The 11,645-nt window shown below is 33.8% G+C and overlaps 1 pseudogene across 1 annotated transcript; it reads right to left on the reverse strand.

Annotated features, from left to right (window-relative positions):
* Positions 1-2,913: 2,913 nt before the first annotated feature.
* Positions 2,914-4,231, reverse strand: LOC117082474 (annotated as a pseudogene). Its single transcript, XR_004436625.1, has one exon. The product of XR_004436625.1 is annotated as an annexin A2-like (transcript).
* Between the last annotated feature and the right edge of the window lie 7,414 nt (positions 4,232-11,645).

Raw genomic sequence — 11,645 nt, forward strand, 5'->3', positions numbered from 1 at the left:
CAAAAAACAAACTTGCTTTTATGACCCAAATAACTTGAAGGAGTTTCAGCTTATTTTGGCTGGTAGGGGAAGCGCACATGGGTGTGAGATTAGGACAGGGATACATTTATCCCCTCAATAGCATTTTAAAGTTTACAAAGTCACCCAACTTGTCTTAGTAGCATGAAATAATTTTTCTGGACTCGTAATTTCATTCATAGAGTGCTCTACTCCTTGTATGAAAACCCGTGTTTCAAGCCTGACTCCATTCTTTATTCTCAGTAAGATACCTAAAAATCATTTAAATAGTTCATCATCAGACTATTATTTGAAAATCAAGCAAAATAATATCCCCCCTCTCTAGATCCTAATGCCTATCAGCATCTGGTTTTCAAACTGCCCTAATGAGTCCAAAGTGTGTATGAGTAGAGCATAATGTTAAAGAATGTGGAGTCTCCAGTCAGACTGCTTGGATTCAAATCCAGACTTTGCAAGTTACTAACTTTGTGAATTTTGGCAAGTTGTTTAACGTCTGTGTCACTCAGTTTCCTCAACTGTGAAAGAGCGATAACAAGCATTCCTACCTAGTAAGATTGTGGTGAGGATTAAGGAAGTTAATATAGTAAAGTGCTCATAATAGCACCTAAATCATGTCTTCCTATCTGTTTTAGCTATTATTATTACAACTACTAATAGTATTATTGTTATGTTATTGGTGTGTGTACAAGAATGTCAAAAACAATTTGAAACAGGAGCTGAAGACTTGCAAGAAGGTAATAGAGGATTAGGAGTCTTATTTAAAAAAATAAAATAAATAAAAAAGCTTTTACCTTCCAGGCACTCACTGACTTTTGTGACATATTGGAGAACTTTAGTTTGGTTCTCCTGGGAAGCCAGCCATCATGTAAAATATCTGAATGCCAAAAGGCTGCTATGATACAGAGGACTTGTGTAGTCTCATTGGTCACCTGGTTAAGCTGAATTCCTTGGTGAGCCCTAGCATTAAAGGCCATGAGAATGAGCCGTATTAGATGCATATTTAACTCCAAATATCAGATGACTGTCCCAGTTGACAACTGACTACAACCACGTGAGACATTTCAAGCTGCCCAGCTAAAGCTTTCTTGAATTCCAAACATGTAACATCATGAGCAAAATAAAAGCGTTCATTGTTTGGTGGTGTTACATTTTGAGGATTTTTATCATGCAGTAATAGCAACCAGAACAGCATCAGCTCTGTCCTCTGCTCCTACCTTCTTTCCATGAACCCAACTTTTTAGTCTTTTAGTTTTCCTGCCTCCTATGTACCTTTGTGGCCCTCCAGCTAAGCTCTTTGCCTGGAATCATAGTCCATTACCTTGTAATGAGCATTTGCATGTTCCATGAAGAAATGTAACTAGCTATCAGTTCATCTTTCCAAGATATGACTCTGGAATCTTGCTTTCTCATATTATTGCTGTATTACTTTGTATTGCCTTGAAATAACTTTTCTTTTGTTCTACTTTGTTGTAAATGTTATTTGGCTTTCCACGTGTAGAAACATTGGACTACAGCAAGCTATTCTTTCTTAGTCAGAAGCAAAGTTATTATTTGCCTTAATAATGAAGACTGGATTCTAAAATCATTATGGACTCAATTCCTTAATTGTACGTAAGGAACTAGAACTTGACTCATTAAAATTCAAAAGATTTTCTATTAACCATAAATTATTCAGAAGTCTTCTACTTCTTAAACCTAGTGTACTTCAATAACATTCCCTCAGAACAAAACCCATCTTCTTCAAAATTTCTTACTCTAAAACTAACAACAAGCCATTCATCACCATCAAGACATCCTCTGAGTCTTCTTTTACTTGGAGTCAGCTGATGTTCTTTAGAAAGAGGACATTTACTTTCCTGTGGAGCCAGCATTCCATGAGTGACCACCCAAATGACTCCCTTGCCAGAATTCTTAATTCATCAGCTCTTTTCTGTAAATCCTCAACCTGGGTTCAGTCACATATTTCCATTTGCTCTTCCAAATGGAATTCACAGTTAATTGGAGAAATGCAACAACACGTAAATTGGTGCTAATGCAACCTTACAGTTCTAGGGGCCTGTGCTGACAGAGGTGGACCTTCAGTACCCTGCCACTTTTTTAGTATTATATATTCTATATAATGCTGGAGGTTCTAGATAGTGAAGTAAGTCAGGAGAATAAATAGATATGCATATTTAAAAGGAATAAATAAAATTTCACTTTTGTAAAATAATATGATTGTACATCAAATTCAAAAGAACACTTAGGTAATTTTCAAATTTGTGTAAGTTTTTATAAGGTAATGAGCAAGAGTAAACAAACAGACATATATTGTATTAGTCTATTGCAATAATTAACAATTAACAATTACATATTAAAATGCAATTTAAATGTTATTAAAATATAAGGGATCTACAAATAAATCAAACAAACATACAACTTATTTGGACAAATTATAACATCACTAGTAAATTTTTTAAAAATCTAAATTAATAAAGTATTATGTTATGATCAGGATTATAAGATTCATTTGTAACAATGACAATTTTACCCATATTGATTATAGTTTAAAATTATAACAGATTTGTAAATCCTAGCCAAGTTTATTTATTTTTGAACATTCAGAGGATAGAATTTGTCAAGGTTCCCTTGAAGAATAACAATGTGGCATGATTTGTTCTACAGATACAATTTTGTAATATAGAGTTACAATATTTAGTATACATAAAATCGTTTTAGTAAATGGTAATGAGAAAATTAGATACGCTTATTTGGAAAAAAAAGACTCAAATGTGAAGTCATGTCAATATAGAATAAAATACAAAAAGCAAAATACTGAAGGATCCAAAAATTAATATATATAAAGATATTCATAACTTCAAGGTATATAAACAATTTCCTTTTTTTGTTTCTAAAGTACAAATTCAGTTTATTCATCTGTTTCTGGATGAATAAACACAGGAGGCAAAGTGTTTCACACCATAGACTTCACTTCCAATTCCCTGGAATGTTCTTTTCTTTGGCTTACAGGAGAGACTAGACAGGAAAGCCAGGCTATGCTTAGGCAACTAAAATGAGGTTGGGGACAATGCTAACGTCATCCTCACAGGGACAGCCACAGGGACTGTTAGTCGCAAGCTGGTTTTCTAGACCTGTTAGCCGGAAGTATGGGGAGCACCATTTCTGGAAGCTCAAGCTATGTTGGGCTTCAGTCATCTCCACCGCACAGGTACAGCAGTGCTTTCTGGGTAGTCGCCCTTAGTATCTTGCTGAATGTAATAGTACAGGGACTTGCCATACTTTCTCTTGAATTCAGGCCTAATTTTCAACATGTCCACTTCACTGCGGGAGACCATGATTCTGGATCAGGACCTTATCTCGAATCCCCTTGCCCTTCATGGAGTAGTACACTCGATCAGCAAAACACAGGGGCTTGTTCTGAATGCACTGGACCAGGTTCATGAAAGCATTTTCCAGGTCTCCTGTAACCTCTTTCTTGATGCTCTCTCTTGATGGGCTGTAGCTCTTGTACCTATCAAATACTTTCTGGAGGTGGGACACGGTCTGCTCGGTCATGATGCTGATCCACTTGGGAACATCAGTTCCTTTCCTTTTCACTCCAGCGTCATAGAAATCCCAGGCATCTTGGTCAATCAGTTCATAATCAATGACAGAGCCATCCTCTGCTCTTCTAACCTTTGCCAGGGCAACCATCAGCTTGCAGAAGTCACCATATGTGTCCAAAATAATGTCCTTCTCCAGATCAGTTTTGTACATTTCCTTGTAAACTCTGTTAATTTCCTGGAGCTCCTGGTTGGTTGTTGAGCAGATGATCTCAAGGAGGGAGTCCTCGTCAGTTCCCAGCCCCTTCATGGAAGCTTTTAGCGCAGAAGCATCATACTGAGCAGGTGTGTTCAATAAGCCCCAAATCACCATCTCCAGGTGGCCAGATAAGGCTGACTTCAGTGCTGATGCAAGTTCCTTTTTGGTCCTTCTCTGCCAGGCAAAAGCACTATCATGTCTCTGAGCATTCCTCCTGTTGGTCAAGATGTTGACAATGGTGACCTCATCCACACCTTCAGTCTTGATGGTTCTTTCAATGTTCAAAGCATCCCACTCAGCATCAAAGTTGGTGGAGGCTTTGACTGATCCAATGCACTTGGAGGGAGTGATCACCCTCCAAGCTGAGCTTGCACAGGATTTTGTGAATAGTATACATTTTGAAGGAAGCTGGGCTGGGCGCTGAGAACTGTGAGCGTCCCCAGATGTTGAGCAACAAATTTTCAACAGAACACAAAAAGCACTGATCATTAAATTTATTTTTATTTTTATTATTTATTTTTATTTTATTATTATTATTATTATTGAGATAGACTTTCACTCTTGTTGCCCAGGCTAGAGTGGAATGGCATGATCTCAGTTCACTGCAACCTCTGCCTCCTAGGTTCAAGTGATTCTCCTGCCTCAGCCTCCTGAGTAGCTGGGACTACAGACACCCACCACCATACCCAGCTAATTTTTTCTATTTCTAGTAGAGATGGAGTTTTACCATGTTGGCCAAGCTGGTCTTGAACTCCTGACCTCAAGTGGTCCACCCACCTCAGCCTCCCGAAGTGCTGGATTACAGGTGTGAGTCACTGTACCTGGCCTGATCATAAATTTTAAATGTAAGTTTTGGTGATAAAGATTTGATCACAAAAAAGTTAAAGTCTGAAACCATATTTGAAAATTATAAATAAAAGACACATAATCAGAAAATCTAAAGAATTACAAATCAATAAGAAAAATATAAACACAAAAAAGGGTAAAAAATGTGAATAAAGAGGAAATTGGCATGTACAGTAAAACGACTGAAAAAAGTTGTTCAATTTCATTGGTCATCAAGTAAAAGAATATTAAAGTTTCAATAAACTGCACCCAAAAAGAGATAAAATTAAATTCCAGGTGTTTGTTTGAATGTAGAGAAACTCATACTATTTTTTTAGGGAATATAAATTCATACAATCGCTTTGGAAAGCAGTGTGACTTTCTAGTAATTTAAAGATACGAAAATCCCAACTATTTCCTCATAGCTATATAGACAACAGGAATGTATTTATATGTGAACTCAGAAATGTGTTCAGAATATTCACAGCATTCGTCATAAAAGCCCTAAACTGGAAACTGTCCAAATGTCCATTAACAGGAAAGCGGGTGTGTACATTGTGGGTATATTGATCAACTGAAATGCTTTACAACAATCACAAGAAAATGGAACTACAACTACACACACTAATTTCAATTGATCTCACAAGTATAGTATTAAGCAAGAGAATTCAGACCCACATTTATGTATAATGTATTATTCCATTTATATAATGCTCAAAAATAGACAAAACTGAATGATTCCATTATCATTCTTTAGGTAGCAATGCTACAAAGAAAGTGAGCAGTTATTACCTTGACATTGAGGATAGTGATTGCCTTTAGAAGAAAAGGAGCAGTTTGTGATTTGAATGTGTTTGCAGGGTGCTCATATTATTTCACATCTTGGCCTTGAAAGTGGTTATAGGGGTGTTAACTATATAATAAATTTTTAGCTGCACATTTATATTGTATGCAGTTTCCTCTATGTATTTTTAATTCAGTGTAAGAAATGATTAGAAATATTGTCAACATCTCATGTCTTATATTTTTCATCTTTTTCTTCATCAATCTCTGCCAATTATAATTTTATTTTAAAATATGATGAGTAAATATAATTAGAGGAGTAGGAAAAAGGATGGAAGCTACTAAAGTGACGCTGTGGAAATTCTTCATGGTAAGAACAATTTTATGACAAACACTCACTGCTGCCTCAGTTAAGGGAGGTCATGTTTAACCAGCCTTCTGAAATTATTTGAAAATATTGCACCTATAATAGATGATAGAAATTCAATGATGTAGTACTCTTGTATTTTTCTTCAGGCAAAAAGCCATGTTACACATGATAAATTAACGACTAAGGTAACAAGTTATTGAGTAAGAGGTTAGAAATAGTGCTGGATAGAAAACTGATAGCAGAATTCCTTTTACTCACAGGCTAAAACCATAAAATCCCGCCTCTAGTGTCTTTTTCTGCAATATTCTAACCACGAGATAAGCCATCCTCTAGGTACTGCTGGGACCTTAAGGACTGAAGGAGTCAAGGAAGTCAATATTCTTTTAATCCTCTACCTTTAAGGGCCACCCTATTTAAAAGTTGTGCTGACTTTCTTTCCTCTCTCTCCTTTCTTGCCTCTCCTCTTCTTCCTTAACTTCTCATTCGTCCCCTTTTCTTTTGCATTCATTTGTTTTTTCACCTCCCTGTAAGGGACAGGAAGTGTGAAGCTTTCCAGCCAGAGAAAAGTAAGACTTGCCAGTGTTTAGTAGTTCTGTTCCTGTAATCTCAATATATTGCAAGTAAAGGTTTTGAAAGTAGAATCATCTATCCTATTTTTGAAATTCAAAGACTCAGATATAATTTGAATATTAAGATTAAAAATTCAGTAAAATTTTATTCATTGTTATATGTAATAATTGTCATTTTCTTAGGGAAAGTAAAGGAGACATGCGACTTGCTATTTAAGTACTTTGCTTTAATATACATTAGGAAAAATCATTATATTTGGCAATCATCAAAGTAATTTGGGCAAACACACTTTTAAAAGACACTATAGAAACTGTTTCTTCCTGCATTGTACAGTTTGGTGAACTATAATAATCACCATAATCAGATTATTGCCAAGTCTCCATCTTATTTTTGCTTTTGAGACTGGTTTCTATAATTTATTTGTTAGCTTACACACACACACACACGCACACATTTTCACACACACATGTGTAATGTGACTTTTTGCCTGAAGAAAAATACAAGAGTACTACATCATTGAATTTCTGCTATCTATTATAGATGTAATGTTTTCAAATAATTTCAGAAGCCTGGTTAAACATGACCTCCCTTAACTGAACATACCATGTTCACAAACATAACAATAGTCCCCTTTATCTGTAGATTATATGCTTCAAGATCTCCAGTGGTTGCCTGAAACTGGATAGCACTAAACTCTATTTGTGTGTTTTTTCCTAGATGCATGGAACCCTGTGTATGTTTTTCACATACATAAATATCTACAATAAAAAGTTTAATTTATAAATTAGGCACAGTAAGAGGTTAACAACAATAATGAATAAAATAAAATAATTATAGCAATATATTGTAAGCAAAAGTTATAATGAATGTGATCTCCTTTTCTCTCAAAATGTCCTATTATAGTTTACTCACCTATTTTTACACTGCTTGACTGTGAGTAACTAAAACCAGGAGAAGTGAAACCACAAATAAGGGGGAAATACTGCACTGTGAAAACTCTCTTGTGAGAAATGTCATAAATATTACATAATTTTATCATATTTCAGATTGATAATATAGACAATCTTTTTAAATTAATTAATTGAATTTGTAGAGATGAAGTCTCACTATGTTGCCCACGCTGGTCTTGAACTCCTGGGCCAAAGTCATCCTCCCACCTTGGCCTCCCAAAGTGCTGGGATTACAGGTGTGAGCCAATGCACCTGGCCAGATAGTATCAACAAACTTAATTATACCAGAGTTGGCTTTCCCTGCACATTTTGAATGAAGCCATCTTTGAAACATTGAAACACTTTGCTCACATACGATTTGTTTTTCTAGTGCCTTAATGCTAAATTTGACTAATTTATATTAGGAAATTAATTGGATTCAAAAATAAAAATTATCTTTGCTAATAATAATTGGAAGTAAGAACTTTTACTCCAATGAACACAAATATCAAAATTTCAAAATTAATGAGAGGTTTCCTGCACATGTATCATGTATAGAGAATAAGGGATGTCATTTCCAGGAATATTTCCTAATGTCCAAACTGAATTTGTTGCCTCTGCTCTGTACACCATTTATCATACTTTATTATTAATGTCTATTTTATTTTCACTTCCCCTCCAGGTCAGCACTGTTCAATAGAATATTCTGTGAAGACAGAACTGATCTATATCTGTGCTGTCCAATAGGTTAGCTACTGGCCACATGTGGTTATGACACACTTAAAATACAGCTATTCTTAATCAGAATGCACTGTAATATAAACTACACATTATATTTCAAAAACTTAATGCAACATTAAAATATATAGCATTAATATAATTTTACATAGAATGCATGTTGAAATGATAATATTTTGAATATATGGGGTTACATGAAATATATTATTATAATTAATTTCACTCATTTTTTCCTACTTTTTAAATAATGACTACTACAAAAATTTAGAATTATGTATATAGCTAGAAATTATAGAGTACTGTATCTCTATGAGGAAGCATGCTTTATGTCTGCAAAAAAAAAACATTTTTCTATGTACGGTATTTTGTAACAATATATTCTAAGTTATATTTTAACTTCTATATTCTATTAAATAGTGGTGTGCAGGTCATAATTTACTTTGGGCCTTTTTTTCCTCTTTTAGTGTTTTTTTTGCATTTTTTTGATGATTGCATTTTTATTGATTTGCATCTTATAATCAATTATGAGTTAGGACCAATAAAACATGTTTTCTTTCTATGTTTTGCCACATAAAAGCACAGTGCAAATCAGTTGATTCTTAATCCTAAAAACAGTGTATTTCAAAACTGCTTGAATTAGTGTGCTGGCCAAAAGGATTATTACCCAGAAGAAAGTGTTAGCAAATACTTAAATAAAATGCAACTCTCTAGAGAAATAATTGAGGCAGATCAGTTTCTCCTTCTCTTTGAATATTATTATAATCACTTCAAATAAGTCTACAGTATTGACTTTAGTTAGCATAAAAGAGAATTTGAATGATGCCTTGAAGTTCATTGACAATATTTCTGACTAATAATCATACAACAGATTTGCACTGCATATTCACATTGGTTGGAAGGAACGCTTGGGAAATTTTGAGAAAAGAAAATTTAAGAAAAGTAAAATTATGTAAATACACTTCGATGTTAAGGTTTTTTTTTTGCTCTTTAATTTTAAAAATAATATCTGAAACAAAATAATACAAACACATGGTCTCTAATCAAATATCATGGTCCATGTTAAGCCACCTCCAATTTCACTCCTAGTAGCAACTCATTCCATTTCTGTCACTTTAATATTTCTGGTGATTTCCATATAATTCTTTGTCATGTGTTAACATCTTTACTTCTGAATTTATCTAATTTAGAAAAACATGTATTAACACCCAACTATTAAAGATAGAGAAAAGCCTGCATCATATTAAGCCCTATTTTCCCGTGATATACTCCCATAGTCAATAGTGTACTATGTTTAATTTTGTGTAGATTACCTTCCTATCTTAATTTAAAAATTAATTATCTCATTAACTTATGACAGTGTCTCTTAACTCACCTTGTCTTCATACTAGAAAATAAGGGTTTTAGTACTTCCATCTATTCTTCTTTCTCTTAATAAATGTATTCCTTCCCTCTTCTTTTTCTACCGTTCACATTGCTAGACTCTTTCTTTCCTGCAGCCATAACCAAGTGTTTCAAACACTGATTCTTCCATAGGTTCTAAAGTTGAAACCCAACAGCAACATTTATACTTCTATGACTATGTGAATATTATCTACAGCCAAGTTAGACAAACTCTAAGGCTATATATCTTTACCCTCACTTCAATTCATTTATCTCAAAAAGAAAAAAGTAATTATTTCTATTTTTTAATACAATGCATATATTTTGCAAGTACGCTTTTATAACAGTTTCTGTTACCTAATTTTTTTTTTTTTTTTTGAGATGTTGTCTCATTCTGTCGCCCAGGCTGGAGTGCAGTGGCCAGATCTCAGCTCACTGCAAGCTCCGCCTCCCGGGTTTACGCCATTCTCCTGCCTCAGCCTCCTGAGTAGCTGGGACTACAGGTGCCCGCCACCTCATCCGGCTAGTTTTTTGTATTTTTAGTAGAGACGGGGTTTCACCGTGTTAGCCAGGATGATCTCGATCTCCTGACCTCGTGATCCGCCCGTCTCGGCCTCCCAAAGTGCTGGGATTACAGGCTTGAGCTACCGCACCCGGCCTGTGTTACCTAATTTTACCAAAAATTTCCTGGGCTTTTCTTCCACAACCTACTTTTAAAAACGCAGTTTCACGTGGCTTGAATTATCAGAGTTAATAATATGCATTCCTGATAGAAAAAGAAAAAACAATGAGTTTTTATCTATATGAAATAGTAACAGTGTTGAGTTTATAGTAGATGCTGAACAAATATTTGTTAAATGAATGAATAACTCATTTTTCAAAGAAACTTTTAATATCTAGATGCAGAAATTTTTGAATTCAAGAGTAAGGTTCTTTTTTTACTGAATGCAGTAGATGAGAATAAATTTTTGAAATGATTGTTAATATACTTTTGATGTAAGGATACTAAGAACTAACTGGATTTTTTTAGGTCAATGATTTTAATCATATAATTCAAACCTGAAAAATATTTGTATTACAAATGTGAATTTTTTACAATATGGGAACAGCTGACCACAAATTTAGTAACAGCATATTAAATTAAGCCATATTAAATTAAATTAACACCACATTTTCTAATTAAAATAAATTGAAGAATATGTCTAGTCTTTAAATACACATGAAAATTAAGTATTATTTTAAGAGTATGTTGTGACTCTTTCATGCAGTAAAAATTATTAATATTTTCTTTTAAAATATGCTCTTTATCTTAAAACAAGGCGTAAATAATGTGGGAGCTAGGTAGCAACTACTTTTTTTAATTTAATTTTTTATTTTTTATTTTTTATTTCATATTAAAAATAATTTTATTTTTATTGTATCAAATATATATTCAAAATTATTGATGGTTTTTAAAAGTAGTAAAATTTTAATAAGGTTAAAATTTTAAAATGTTAGTATTTTAATCAGGTTCATAATCCTGATGCTGATGATGAGGCATTACCCTAAATCAAGAGGTAAACCATTGACTTTTGCTGTGATAGAGTTGGGAGCACTATATGAAGGGATGGATGTAAAATAGTGATCTTGTCATGTCTTATTTGTAATTAATGGAAAAAATTCATAAATGCTCAAGAAATAAGTGAGTAATAAATGTCCATAAGATAAAAAAAAAATTAACTTTCTGTGTTACATGGAATATTCATAATTAGTGTCATTTCACTTCCATTCAATGGATTTTAAAGAATTTCGACCATCCTGGTATCTTCCAGATTGTTTTCATCCTCATAAGCCCAATCTATCCTTTTTCTCATTTTAAATGATTTGACATGTTGCTAAAACAGGACTTAAAAGAATTGGCTAAATATATCTGTAACTGAGCTACCATTCTTTTGAAGAAATGTTTAGTTTCACTTTCGGTGATTTAGAATCAGAAGCAGAAGTTCCAGGAGGATAAAATGGAATGTGAACAGTATAGACAGATTAGAACAAACGAAAGGTACTTCACTATGGGAAACAGTTAAGTTTTAACATTCATTGTCATGAAATTGTGTGATAGATGTTCACCGAACTTGTGTGATGCTCCCTGCATAGCAGGCACTCAAGGAAGGTGATTGATGGACTGGGAACAAGTTTCCAAACTTTGGAATTTATTTAGCATGTCCAATTAAGAATTTCTTTTTAAATACCAC

The sequence above is a fragment of the Trachypithecus francoisi genome, unplaced genomic scaffold (genome assembly GCF_009764315.1).
Source record: "Trachypithecus francoisi isolate TF-2019V2 unplaced genomic scaffold, Tfra_2.0 Lachesis_group9, whole genome shotgun sequence".
Classification (NCBI taxonomy): Eukaryota; Metazoa; Chordata; class Mammalia; order Primates; family Cercopithecidae; genus Trachypithecus; species Trachypithecus francoisi.